The sequence below is a fragment of the Macaca nemestrina genome, chromosome 12 (genome assembly GCF_043159975.1).
Source record: "Macaca nemestrina isolate mMacNem1 chromosome 12, mMacNem.hap1, whole genome shotgun sequence".
Taxonomy (NCBI): Eukaryota; Metazoa; Chordata; class Mammalia; order Primates; family Cercopithecidae; genus Macaca; species Macaca nemestrina.
Genome location: NC_092136.1, coordinates 79,933,382 through 79,948,480, shown reverse-complemented (window position 1 = coordinate 79,948,480; position 15,099 = coordinate 79,933,382). Strand labels below are relative to the sequence as shown.

At 39.0% G+C, this 15,099-nt stretch overlaps 1 protein-coding gene and 1 pseudogene across 18 annotated transcripts in view; both read left to right on the top strand.

Moving 5' to 3' along the window:
• Nucleotides 1-15,099, top strand: part of LOC105468948 (teneurin transmembrane protein 4) — a 3,228,145-nt gene that overhangs the window by 1,154,349 nt on the left and 2,058,697 nt on the right. The gene's annotated exons all lie outside the window — the stretch shown is intronic.
• Nucleotides 1,241-12,668, top strand: LOC105468819 (ADP-ribosylation factor-like protein 6-interacting protein 1 pseudogene; annotated as a pseudogene).

The window sequence follows — 15,099 nt, the reverse complement described above, 5'->3', positions numbered from 1 at the left end:
TTAGCATCTGGGTCAAAGTCACAAACAACAAATGCATGACAAAATCAAGAATCAAATCCATGTTTCCTGATTCTTAGACTGGTGTTACTTCCCTTTAAGCCTATAATTAAATAATCCAAGAATGTAGTAAATATTTCTTCCCTTGAGACTCTTAAAACAAGTCAGAACACAGTAATAGGGAACTCTCAGGAGGAATAGTTCTCTCTGGGCAGAGAGATGAAATTGGATATCCTAATAGATCTTTTCCAAGTCTAATTATGCTCACTCTGTGAAAGGCGCTGGCTAAATGCAAGTTCATTATCATTTTATTCTAAGTTAACTGGAAAACAAGATTGATTGACATGTTGGAGGTATTCAACATTTATATGCAGGAAATTTAGGAGACTTTAAACACATTTAAAAAAGAAGCTTTTCTTAAGATAGCTCATGCTGCTTTTTACAGTGAAATACTCTGCATCAAAACAGATGTTTCAAAAATTTTATACCGCTGCTCTTCCCAAGCAGATGACCTCGATATGCTCAGGACCTTGGTGGCAATGGGCAGCCTTCCGAACTTGGAAGAGAAAAGAAATACTGTGGCTTCTTATCTATTCCTCCGTGTCCACAGTTAATTTTTTACTCATTTTCGTTGCGTTTCAAATGTTCCAATTCTGATCTCTAATCACAATGGAAAATAGGAACACTATACATTTTGATTGTAGTGTAAAGTATTTTCATGTAGTTCGTTTTATCCAATGCCCAGTACAACCTGCACTACTCACGTTTCAGAGAAGGAAGAGCATCCCACAATGAAAATGACTTCGTGCAAAATCACATATGATGAGAGTCAGGATTGAATTCATAGCATTGTAAGGCTATTTCAGTCCTTAAAAAAAAAAAAATCCTCGGTTTTAACCAAAATAAGTTTAACATGTACTTTGGTTGTGTCTATGCAAAACAAAAGAAAACAAAAGCTTGGTAAAACTATGGAGTCTGCAAACTGTGTTTGTTATCCCCTTTGGTGTTTCTGAGATGTATTCTAGGTATGTAGAGCTCTTTCAAGAGAAAACGCATCCCAAGAAGAATAGATTCTTAAAAAGTATATCTTCTTGAAGGAGTGATATACTTCTCACTAGTTCATTCAGGATAATGATGTTTGCAAAAATAAGTTTTGTTCCCTTTGTGTATATAACTCTCTTTAATATTATTAATTCCTGAATAATACTTGAAGTAATTATTTTGGGGGGGAGTTTTTAAAGTCAGTAAAATAACTGTAAAATTGACATATTTTTGTACCTCTCATCTTGATATGTAAAATAATTTTGAAAATCAATATGTAGGTATACTTGAAGTGTGGTTTGGACATTATTTATTGATCCCTACCCACGGTGCATGAAGCCCTAATCTAGAAGTGAATGGGAGACTTTCTGTGCTGATTCAACAAATTTCCTGAGTATAAAAGAAGCCATTATCCTGAGAAGCATCCTAGATTTCTCTCATTTGCATTCTAACATCAATCATTCAGTCCTATGGATTCTACTGCCTGAATGTGAGTCAAGTGCACCAGTTCTGCCCATCACTCTGAACCAATGCCATTCAAGCCACTGTTTCTCATTTGGGACAATGAAACTTATCTCTAGACCTCCTATTTGTCATCTACCCTCTACAGTGCTATCAGAGTGCCTATAAAGCTCAAATATGATCACATCACTCAGGTGACTACAATCATCCAATAAGTCCCAGTGCTCTCAAGATAAAGTCCTTATTCCATAATATATGCAGGTCCCTTTGTGTTCTGGCTCTAGTCCCAACTCCCTCTTCTCCATCCTCTCTATCCTGTCTTCTTTCCACTCCTCCCTGTCAAACACATATTCTACCACTCATTGCTATAGCAATACTGAGTTATTTTCAATTCAAGGAAGACTATGGGCTCCCAAATCTCTAGACTTTCATACATACTGATTCATAAAATGTTTATAGGCCAGGCGCAGTGGCTCACGCCTGTAATCCCAGCACTTTGGGAGGCTGAGGCAGGTGGATCATGAGGTCAGGAGTTCAAGACCAGCCTGGCCAAGATGGTGAAACCCCCACCTCTACTAAAAATACAAAAATTAGCTGGACGTGGTGGCAGGCACTTGTAATCCCAGCTACTCGGGAGGCTGAGACAGATAATTGCTTGAACCCAGGAGGCAGAGGTTGCAGTGAGCTGAGATTGCACCACTGTACTCCAGCCTGGGTGACAGAGTGAGACTCCATCTCAAACAAACAAACAAAAAAATTGTCCAGCTGTGAAAGTTGCACCTGTTATTCATGTTTTAGCAGAGGGGTCATTTCATCTATGAAGATTCTCTGAGTACTCACCCCAACCATGGCTCATGCTACATCTTGAAGCATTTCATTATCTGAGTGTCCTCCTATGCTGTCCCATACAATCTCACTTACTACCTGGTTGGTTGGTCCTTGCCACAATCACCTGTCATTTAGATCAAACTTTTTGGCACCAGGAACCAGGTTCATGGAAGATAATTTTTCCACGGACTGGGATGGGGATGATTTCGGGATGAAACTGTTCCACTTCAGATCATCAGGCATAAGATTCTCAGAAGGAGCACACAACCTAGATCCCTTGTGTGCTCGGTTCACAATAGGGTTCATGCTCCTATGAGAATCTAATGCTGCTGTTGATCTAACAGCAGGCAGAACTCAGGTGGTAATGCTCACTTGCCTACCACTCACCTCCTGCTGGGCTGCCTGGTTCCTAACAGGGGGCTTGGGGACCCATAATTTAGAATATAATAGTCAAAATTTTAGAGATATGGTTTGTTGTCTTTTTCACTGTATCATCTAGAAGCTACTGAATAAATATTTCATGGATGAGTGAATGAATGAATAGATAAGTAGCATTTCTCAGGCAAATAATGTTTGATGCTAGAAATATACCAGATAAGACATACACCTTAATATGAATATAATTCTATACTTTGGACAGAAAGATATCCCATACACATATTCTTTTAACTAGATCTCCCTAGCTATTCTTTATTGTCTCCTCCTTCTCAATTCCATCTGTTCAGTACTGAATGTCATTCAATCCTCTACTTTATATGTTGAAACCCTAACCCCCCGATGTGATGATATTTGGAGCTGAGGCTCTGGGAAAATAATTAGGTTTAGATGAGATTATGAGAATGGGGCTCCAAGACAGGATTAGTTTTTTGTAAAGGGGAGGAAATATGAGAGTTCTCTGTCACTCCCTCTCCACTATGTGAGGGTACAGCAAGAATGTGTCCATCAGCAAGCCAGAAAGACGGCCCTCACCAATAACCAAATCTGCTGGCACCTTCATCTTGAGCATCCAGGCTTCAGAACTATGAGAAGTAAATATCTACTGTTTAAGCCACTCAGTCTTTGATATTTTGTTACAGCAGCATGAGCTGACTGAGACACCATCCGATGACCCTAATACCACTCTTAGAGTCTCTATACATCTGTGAGAATAAAGGCCTCCAAAGCTGGGGGAATGCATGTGAATAGATGAGGCTGTTGTTAAAAGGATGCTGTTATATTCTTTAAGAGGAACCATTTGCTCACCCTGAGTCAAGCTGTCAAAATTTGACAGTTGCAGTCAAAGGAGTACCTGGAGCTTAAAAAGGTCAGAGAAGTAAGGCATGACCAAATTATTCCCAGATGGCTGAGGCTGTCAATGTTATTTGAAATAATCTATACTGAAGATGCTGGAGATGAGTGCCCGCTTTAGCCCAGGAAAGTTCTATGTTCATCATGACTTCTGAGTCACTCCCTACCTCTTCTTGTTCCACACATCTCTCAAAGAAGACACCTGCCTATTCACTTAGCACTCCATCTAGGCCTGTTCAGGATTCCCATAGGACAAGACTAGCTTTTAAAAACATCAACTTCTCAATTAGAGGAAAGGTTGTGAAGAAAAAGTCAAAGTCTTCTGGTGTTTAAATCATGTTTCTGCATACAGTCTCTCTAGGCGAGGAGGGAAGAATTGAACAAGGAAGAATCCCTGACTTAATTTAACTTTTAATTTAAACAAAGATGAAAGAGCTCTTTGCATTATGTTATTGATTCGTTTAACATGCATCTACCATGTGCCTACTCTATCTCAGACTCTGGGCTGGAAACTAGCTCCTTCCCTTGAGGATCTCACAAGCCAGGTGGGGATAGGGTAGGCAGGCAAGTGATGGAAAACAAACTATTAAATAGTGTTAATAAGTAACTACAATTATTGGAACTGGTTCATTCATTAAATCAATAAGCATTTTCTCAGCATATACTATGTGTTTGGCTATGTGTTGAAAGCTGATATACAAAAATAATAAATGTAACATTTGTGCTCTCAAGGGACTTACAGCTCTCAGTGAAAAAACCATGCTGAGATAAACAATGAGATTACAAAAAGAAACATATTAGGAAGGAATGAATGTTTCATGTTGTAGGATGTCTGTTACTGACAGATCCATCTTGTCCCTGGATCCATCTTGTCTCTGGGGCAATAAATTGCCTATATACATTAAAATGATCTGATTACTGTACTCTTTGGCAAACTATTTGTTGCTCACACTATCTACACAAGGAAAAAGAAAAGAGAAAAATACAGACTGGATTCCAGGAGTGCTGGATTCTGCTTTCCACTTGTTTTCTACATACCTGTGTGGCCTTGGAGGGCAACTTGGATAGACAGCACTTTAGTGTCTTTAGGGCTGGTGTTCAGAGCAGAGCATCATTCTCTGGAGGGAACTGCTGACAGCAAGCCAAGAGCTCAGCCTTGACAGAGCTAGGATATGGATACAACATTGCCTCCCCAAGTGGTTCCAAAACCCAGCTGCAGGTTAGTATCACCAGGGAGCTCCTTAAAAATAGTGTTTCTGGGTACATCCCCAGAAATACTAACTCAGTATCTGTGGTGAGGTCAGGAATCTGTATTTGAACACATTTCCCGAGGTAATTCTGATATACTGCTTGCTTGGTGTCACCAACCTTCAGTCCTAACACTGAACTCTGGCATGTCATTAAAGACCCTTCACAGTCTGGCCCCAGCCTATCTCCAGAGATCTTGAGCTTGCTTGTCATTACCATGCCACAATCCCACCCCAGCAATCATAAACAGCATACACTCCAGACTAACTTTTGCTTTCCAATGCTTATACACATGCCATTTCCTCTCTTATCTTTCTTTTTTCTGTTGTTGTTTTTCTTTTTTTTGAGACAGAGTCTCACTGTGTTGCCAGGCTGGAGAGTAGTGGCCTGATCTCAGCTCACTGAAACCTCCACCTCCTGGGTTCAAGCGATTCTCCTGCCTCAGCCTCCTGAGTAGCTGGGACTACAGGCACCCGCCACCATGCCCAGCTAATTATTTTGTATTTTAGTAGAAACAGGGTTTCACCATGTTGGCCAGGATGGTCTCAATCTCCTGATCCATCCCCCTCAGCCTCCCAAAGTGCTGCGATTACAGGTGTGAACCACCATGCCCGGCCTCCTCTCTTGTCTTTCTAAGCACATCAAACCATGGCTTCTCATTTCAAGACATAACCCAGGTTTCTCTTGCTTGAGAAACCATTCCTGACTCCTTGAGCCAGGCTTAACTGGCCCCTTATCTGTGTTCCAACAGTACTCTCTTTAAATATAGAGTGTAAATATAGGTTTTTCTCAACTAGGTCACAAGCACCATGGCTATTTTTATTTATCTCTTTATCAAAATATCTAAAAATTATTCTGGAAATATATTAGGTATTCAATAAGTCATTATTAAGCGAATGAACAGAAACTTGGAAGAGTGTGCAATTATCAAAACTAGGGCATAACATCACAGCAGGAATTAAGTCACAGAAGGTCTGATTTAGTACCAATCTTTGGAAAATTGGGGCATTGGATAGTGTTTTCAGACAGGATAGAACCAGTTACTCTCTCAGTCTTTTTATTAAGATATCCATCAAATAAGATTTAATAATATTTGGATGTGATTTTTAGCTGTCCTACCCCAACTAACTCTTTGCAAACATGATCTGTACTGTGAAGGATTGCTCTAGATTCTGGGCATAGTCAAATGGCCTCAGAAAGTTGGGGGGAAGAAATGAGAACAGGCGCTATCCAGGTCATTAAATGGAAAGTATGTCATCTATATTTGTAAGTTTGCCTAAGTTCTTACTGAATATTTTTTTCATCTTCTTTCTCAACTAGGTTTGGGATGCTACTGTCCCCTCCATATAGCATGGTAATGCTCACTGCCTACCACTCACCTCCTGCTGGGCAGCCTGGTTCCTAATTTAGGATCTCCTAATACAGAGATGAATATAAAAATTGGCCATAGCTTTTTGATATGAAAATCTTACATTCAGGTAATTCTGGAGTTCAAGGCATCCCTGGAATGGTATATAGCAAAAATAAATAAATAAATAAACAATATTAGCTTTATGTGGGTATTGAGACTTTTTTCCAGTATACCACGCAATAAGATAAGAGAAAGTATTTTATTGGATAGAATGTAGTAATTAATACCAGAACCAATTAGGATTTCAAAAGACAGGTCTTCAGTAGAACAATCCCCAGAATCATAGTATCATTTTTTTTTTTTCATAATATATATTCAAGGTATGTGTATTCTCATGTGGACATAGTTTAAGAAGGGCTGTCCGGAAGGCAAGGATTCTAGGCATTCATTCTAAAACTACCACCAGGTCCTCATGCAAAATTAAGCTCTTTGATTAAATAATGATGGGCTTTTATATCAGTAACATTGGCTAATTCTCTTATCATCAATCTAGGTATCCAGTTGTTCCAGAATAATTGCATCATCCACTTATAATTCTTTCTCTTTTCCTCTAGTATAAAGTATTATAGCTATAAGCCTATTGGGTAGATACAGGTATGTTTTATTTCATAAGGTAGTGATGACAAATTTATAATCCAAGTTTTGTGTCAAGAAGTTGAAAGGTAGAGTTAGGGGAATACTGGCAATTGACCAGCAATGTCTGTTCTGTGTGCCAGAGATTGGAAATATTGACTCATATTCTAGATACTTGTGATCCCATCCACAAACAAACCCACAACAAACTCACATTATAGATATTTACTCTATAGCATAAGACTTTATTGTTACTGGGTATCATCAGATTCAGCTTGGGAACCTGAGTCACAGACTGGGAAAATCACGTTCAGTCTTTGACCGCTTTTTAATTCAAAAGGCCATTAAAAAAAAATCATTGAGTCAATCAAGCAAAATATCTCATTTGATGTGGGCAAAGTGAGAAATACAATTTTATGATATCTTAAAAATCAGTTAGCATATAAATAAAGTTTTTACATTTCCAAAGACATCATGAAGATAATAGAAACTTGAGTTGGTTCCAAAAGAAAAAAAAATGAGGCAAAAGATAATTTGTTTTGTATGATAAAACTATAAAATAAAAGTTTTGGTGATTTAAACCATACTGGTGTCTACTAAAAAAGATTAAATAAGGACAGGTGACGGATTTTGTGAGCATATGTTTATTAGTATGTTGTTGTTTCCTAGTAATTTTAAAAGACCGTTAGTACTAAACAATAGTGATCTATGCTCTAGCAAATTGAAGTACACTTAGAATTAATGTGAGTAATAAATTAATTAGTTCTGAAATAAAAACACTGCTGGATGCAGTGACTCATGCCTATAATCCCAGCACTTTTGGAGTCCAGGGCAGGCGGATCACCTGAGATCAGGAGTTTGAGACCAGCCTGGCCAACGTGGCAAAACACCGTCTCTACTAAAAATACAAAAATTAGCCAGGCGTGTTGGTGTACGCCTGTAGTCCCAGCCACTCGGGAGGCTGAGGCAGGAAAATCACTTGAACCCGGGAGCCAGAGGTTGCAGTGAGCTGAGATCATACCACTGCACTCCAGCAAAAAAAAAAAAAAAAAAAAAAAAAAAAAAAACACCGATAAGTATACATTAAATAATCTCAAAGTACTCATATGCTTATTCATTCATTTATTCATTTTATAATATGCATAAGCAGCCAAATATCAACATTTTGATATAAAACATTTAAATGTATTTAACAGTAGCTCTGTGAATATATATTAAGATTTCACCCATTTGCCAGTTTGCCAGTTAGTACAATAAAAATTAGATTGTGAAATGTTCTATGATTACTTAGCAAATGTATGAGATGAGTCTTTACAGAGATCTCTTGATTCTGAAGCCCAGACATTATCTATTCCACATTGTTTTTCAGAATATTTTATCCATATATATTTCTTGGGAAGATTCTCTTACCATAAAACCTTTGAAAATCCATCATGAATTATCTTGGGATGACACGTCTTTAAGATGTGATTTAATTGTGCTGTTTGTTTTCAATTTTTGAAACAGTTGAATCAAGGAGAGGTAAAGCTTTTATTAAATGTCTTTTGTTAATGTATAATAAGTTAGAGCCAGTAGAGTTATGCAACTTGACTCAAATGCCATTTTTCCATGATTTTATCTTATAAGTAATGTATTCTCCAAACTAATTTCCTGTCAGGGCCCTTCTCGCTCCCAGTCCTCTCAGCTTTGTTCTCCAGACACAGAGCCTGCCAAGTCTCCTTTCAAAATTAGCACCATTCCTGTATCTTGAACCAATCTTGTCCTTTGTGAGGAAATCAAAATAGCCCTAGTTGAGTAATTCTTTTAACATAGTATAAAGTCATCCTGTCAGAGGGCAAATGTCATGTGTAGTAGAACCAACTAAACTTAGGTTTCAATACCAACTTGCACTTAAAAACTGTGTATCCTTGGAAGAGGTATTTTTATCGCACCAAATCTATTTTCCTCTATGATAATCCTTGTATAAAATTAAGAAGACATCATGTAGCAAATGCTGAATCATGTTAGTTGCCCTCCCTCAATATTTGCACCACGCTTATCAAATAAAATCCTCATCAAGTTTTATTGTTCTGTGTTTACCTCTTAGATGATGATCAGCTTAGTATTCCCCAATGACACCAAGTTTTGAATCTAAAGAAGTCTCTTAGAATTCTGGAGCAGAAGTCTCCCGAGAGGCATGGAGCCCGTGCCCCACCACCTGCAGATGGACCTCCCAGGTGTGTTCTGCCCCATGCTCTGCTGATTGGATGCCTCTCTGTCCTTAGACCACATACAGGGCCCAATGCAGGAAACAGCTGAGAACCTTCCTTTAATGGAAAGTCCATGTTGTGGGAGCATAATGAGTAACAGACAGAGGGCAGCGCATGGCAGCTCACACCTGTAATCCCAGCACTTTGGGAGGCTGAGGCAGGTGGATCACTTGAGGTGAGGGGTTCTAAATCAGCCTGGCCAAACTGGTGAAACCCCATCTCTACTAAAAGTATTTTAAAAATTATCTAGGTGTGGTAACGGGTGCCTGTAATCCCAGCTACTTAGGAGACCGAGGGACGAGAATCGCTTGAACCCAGGAGGTGGAGGTTGCAGTTAGCCGAGATGGCACCACTGCACTCTAGCCTGGGTAACAGAGTGAGACTGTGTCTCCAAAAAAAAAAAAGAAAGAAAGAAAGAAAGAAAAAAAACTGCCTGAAATGAGATTAGACAAGTTTGCATGAGCCAGGCCATACAGGTATTCATGGAAAGGAGATCGGATTTCACTCTGAGAGCAGTAAGACCTGGTGGCAGAGTTTTAAGTAAGAAACAAGATTTGATAAAATTCTTTCTCTGGCCTTGTGATTACGGGATTTGGATCAATTCATGCAGATGATTCAAGTCCCAGTTTCCACATCACAAAAGAGAAATGCTGATATCCCAGCAACTCAACCAACAGGAGGATGGTGAAAATCAAAACATCATGTAATACACATGAAAAGCCTTAACCAACATGCGTAAAGTCATATAAGTGAAAGTCTTAATAATGATAGCTACTAGAAGGCATGTTTTGGCAAAATGTTATCAACCTGAAAGAACAATATGGGCTCATTGATTATTTGCTTACTTTATTTTATTCAGTTGACTTTCTGTTATATAACATGAAGTTTGGAGGAATAGATTCCTGCTACTTGTGACACTCTTTAATCCTGGCTGGAGGTGGAGCAGAAGGCAACCCCACCTAGAGCATACAAATGGTTAGTGCTAATACTGAACATAGGACCACAGGGGGAGGGAGGGCTTATGCTTTGTAACATCACAAAATGGCTGTTTTTCTGAAACTGCTAGAAGAGTGGGAATTCTCTCTTTGCTGCTATTGCTTGCAAACAAGACAAAGGAGAGCTTGTGGCTTTCTACTTTTTTTTTTTGAGATGGAATTTCACTCTTGTTGTCCAGGCTTCAGTGCAATGGTGTGATCTCAGTTCATTACAACCTCTGCCTCCTGGGTTCAAGCGATTCTCCTGCCTCAGCCTCCCAAGTAGCTGGGGTTACAGGCATGCACCACCACCTTTAGAAAGTCTGGTATTTTTAGTAGAGACAGGGTTTCTCCATGTTGGTCAGGCTGGTCTCAAACTCCTAACCTCAGGTGATTCACCCGCCTCAGACTCCCAAAGTGCTGGGCTTATAGGCACACAAACTTTATTCAGCATCTGGTTGATATCTTAGACCTTCTTATTTTACATCTGTAAAAGAGGAACTAATAGCAATAATACTTATATGCACATTTCGATATATTCCAGGCATTGTACTAAAATTTGCATGTATTATCTTGTTTAAATTTTCTAGTGTCCCCTGATGTAAAGAGATATTATAACTAGGCACATTTTATATGTGAAGGATTTGAAGGTCTTTGCCCTGTCCAGATCACTCGGCTAGTAAGCATCAGACCTGGACTTGAACTTGGCTCTATTTGAGTTGAAAGCCAGAGCTCTGAACCACTATATCACACTGGCACCAACCGTAGTGCAAGAGAAGATGAAAGGTGATAGCACATGTCACATGTTCTAGCAGTTTGGTATCTAGCCCCTCCAACTTGTTAGAGCATGTCTTTTTCATCCTGACTTTTCCTGATTTCTACAGCCAGGTAAAAAAACAAACAAGCAAACAAAAACCGTTTAGCTTTCCAGCTAATTTTCTCATGGTGTAAAAACATTTAATAGGAAAACTATAAATAGATAAAATAACCTACAATTCCATGGTATCCCATTAGCTTAGCTTGAGTTCCCAAGGAATGTTTAGTATGGTGGTTGCCAGCAGGCTGTGGGGCTAGACAGCCTTTGTTTGAATCCTGGCTCTATATCTTGCTAGCTGTACGACCTCTTTTATTTACATTCCCTGAGTTCAGAGATAGTACTATGCATCTCATAGAGTTGTTATGAGGATTAGTTGTGTTTATAATTTAAAGTTCTTGATATAGTGATTGACACAGAGCTAGTGCTCAATAAATGTTAATTATTAACATAGCTATTATTTTTAAGGGAGGATACCACCCCTTATATGGTCTTATGCCCAATTTCTGCCTCCAGAGAAAGAAGAAGTAAAAACTAAAAGGCAGAAATGAAATCCACAAGCAGACAGCCCGGCGCCACGCCCTGGGCCTGGTTAAAGATCGACCCCTGACCTAACTGGTTATGTTATCTATAGATTCCAGACATTGTATGGAAAAGCATTGGGAAAACCCCTGTCCTGTTCTATTCCGTTCTAATTACTGATGTGTGCAGCCCCCAGCCACGTACCCCCGCTTGCTCAATCGATCATGACCCTCTTACACAGACCCCCTTAGAGTTGTGAACCCTTAAAAGGGACAGGAATTGCTCACTCGGTGTGCTTGGTTTTTGGAGATGTGAGTCTGCCTATGCTCCCAGCTGAATAAAGACTTTTCCTTCTACAACTTGGTGTCTGAGGGGTTCTTGTCTGTGGCTCATCCTGCCACATTTATGTGATAACATTGCTGTTTCAGTAGGTTCTAGTCTCAAGTTTGAAAACAGTATATAATTTCTTCTAGATATTATATTTACCCACATTTAATCCTCAACATCATAAACTTGAAATCTCACCTGCTGAATGACTATTCTTCTATAGCCCAAATTCGTGTGTTTTTGTCATGTGATAAATTGCCGTTCGATGAACATTGACTCTGGTGCTGTGGTCGCCGTGCAGGTCTCAGTAGGAGGGTTCACTGGGAAGGCAGCCTGCACTCATGGAGATGGCATCTCAGAGATAATGGCAGAGGGAGATAATCACATCACTAACCTGCTGGCTACAGAGACTGCAAGTCTGGAAAAACAGCTGCAAGGATGGGGAGAAGTGATGCTGATGCTGATAAAGTCCTCCCATGGGAAACAGCCTGGTTTCCACCTGCCACCATGGGTGTGGTTTCTTTGATGTTTCTGATTATCTACTATCTAGATCCATTTGGCTGACTACCTTGTTCCCATTCTGGTGCCTAGAATTTTTGGCTCCAATAAATGGACCACTGAACAACAGCAAAGATTTCATGAAATTTGCAGCAATCTAGTTAAAAACTCGATGCAGAGCTGTGGGTTGGTGGAAATGCCTCTTCACACTAAAGGAAGATAAACCTAAGATGCACTTCATGACCATGATCATTTCCCTAACTGAGATTGCTTAGGTGGGACAGCAAGTCCACAACTTGCTTCTCACCTGCCTGATAGTGACTTCTTTACTATTGCTTCCTGGACTAAACCAACATGGAATCATTTCTAAGTACACTGGAATGGCCAAAAGGGAGCTAACCTGACTTTTCAAACAAAAAGAATAGAAAAATGAATAATTCATCTGCTTTATTCAGTGTGATTAATGGAGCACCCATTGCCCCTGGGAATGGTTTCTGCTGTACTATCTGGATACTAAAATGTTACAGAAGTAGCTCTTTGCTCTCCCTCACTCTGCCAGTAGTTAATAGAAATGCAGGCTCGCCAAGTTATGCTTTGTGCATAGTGTCTTCATGTCATGTATAGTTGAGTACATTCTTACCAGTTGGCCTCATGGACAACTCATTAGTATGTATGACTTGTTTTGATTTTTCTTACCCAGGGTTAATTGAATTCTTGCTTTTAGACAACTTCCTTTTTTATAGTGGTGAACCTTGCCCTTTAGTACGATTCAAGTGACTCTGGATAATTGTTCAAGTTCATCTTTGCTCTTGCTGGATACAAGGTAGTGGTATGTGGCTACAGGAAGCTGGTTCTACTGTCTGCTTCCACAATCTGCTTAAAAAACTTTCTGACTTTGTGAATATAGAGACCAAGTTTACCACTTGCGATGAAGAGACCAATTAAGATTCATTCCTCATTCTGTTTCTTTCCCGTGGGAGAAGAATCCCCATGGAATAAAATGAAACTGATTCCATGCACTAGTATGTGTAGGTTTCTCGCTTGTGCAAAGCTTAGCAATTTGTAGGAAACTTTGATCTTTTTGTCCAAAAAAAGGAATGTCCGACAGGCTTAAGCTTTTGTCCCTTTGCACTTAGACTTGAAGTTAGTAAATCCTTAAAGGCCTTTCAATAGCAGACTTCCAAAAGATTGGATTTAGGATTTCTAACGTATTTTTTTTCAGATTTTCAGCTGATTTTAGCTATAGTATACCGTAGGTTAAAATTCATGTCTATGACTTTAGGACCAGCAGTAAAGGATACCAGTCTTCTGTGTTTAGGCAAGATTCATTTCAGTAGAAGATAATCTTATCTGACTAATTTTTGAGACCAGAATAAGCCTTTTAAGGTAAACCTCACAATTCTCGTTTTATGGTAATACTGGTCATTTTAGTCCCCTGGGTTTGGCATGGGAGATAGTGACTACACTGGTGTCTGACTTTAGATTTCTCCCTGAAAAATACAAGGGCTGCTGGTGTGAGCAGACTTGAGGTGATGATAGTTGGCCTTTGGTCTACAAAGATTTTGTAACTCCTTGGAAAGCTTCTTATAATCATTCTTAACTTCTCGATAGCTAGAAATTTAGAGTATTTGAAATCTGTAGGAATGAAATCTGTAGGAATGAAAGCCAAAAATGTGACTGACTTGGGAACAATTCTTAAACTGATTAACTGGCTGTAATACGGTTTTGTGAATTTATTGCACCGATGTTGTACCTTGTGGTATATCTGTGCCTATTAAATAAGTGTTGTTTTTTCGTCTTTAATATTGTTGTAAACAGTGGTGCCTATTATAGCATATATTTGATTTTTTAAAAAATATTTCATAAGAAAACTACCTTAATTTTACCTTACTTTCATTGTAAATAAGCCTGTCTTCCTATCTGGATTTTTTTATGTATACATGTTCTACTACATGTATACACATTTTTTTGTGTATACATATTCTACAGAATAACTTTTTCAGTTTTAATCCTTTATTATTTCTTCTAATTTGTTTTGTGTAAAAGGGGAAAAAATTCAAAAAGTTAGAATCTTAAAAAATAAAAATAAAAAATTAACATTGACTCTACATACCAGAGCGCACAACAGGTGCTAGAATATAAAAGAAGATGAATCTCTGCCTTCAAGAGGTACAGGGTTTAATGAACTCTGGGTGACCATTTAGTTATTTGTCAAGCCTCTGTGAAGGGTATTCTGACATTGAGTGGCAGTTGCAGTAGTTGACCTTCGGACTTTATATTGGAGAATCCCGTGTGTGTGTGTGTGTGTGTGTGTGTGTGTGTGTGTGTTTCTTTTTTCTGTCTCAGGTTATCTGGCAGGCTGGATCAGGCACACAACAAATGAAAGCTTTTATTATTACCTTAGAGAGGCAGCTTAGTAACATGGAGAGAGGTCAGATGTTGGTGCTAGAGATCTGAGTTCAAATCCTAGCTTTATCATTTAGGAGTTGTGATGTTGGATCAGTTATTTCACTTCTTTGAGCCTCTACCTTTATAAAGGGAAGACTATCTAATGAGGATATTGTGAAGAAAAGTCATGACACACATGAAGCACCTAGCACAGTTCTGGCACAAAGCAGGGCCCAGCTAAGGCCAGCCAGGGGTGGCAGCAGCAATCCTGAGCCATAACGCAACCAGGAGAAGTGACCTGAGCGGCAACAGCAGATGTGACAGCAACTTTCTTCTTTTCCTTGTTTGCTCAGATGCTGCCTTTATAATGGTAATGGAGTATTTTCAAATTCAAAGTCTATTCCAGAGATAAAGAAAAATGATAGTGGGTTTCCCTGTAATTAATGGCATTTTTTAGCATTTCAGTCAGATTATAAATAG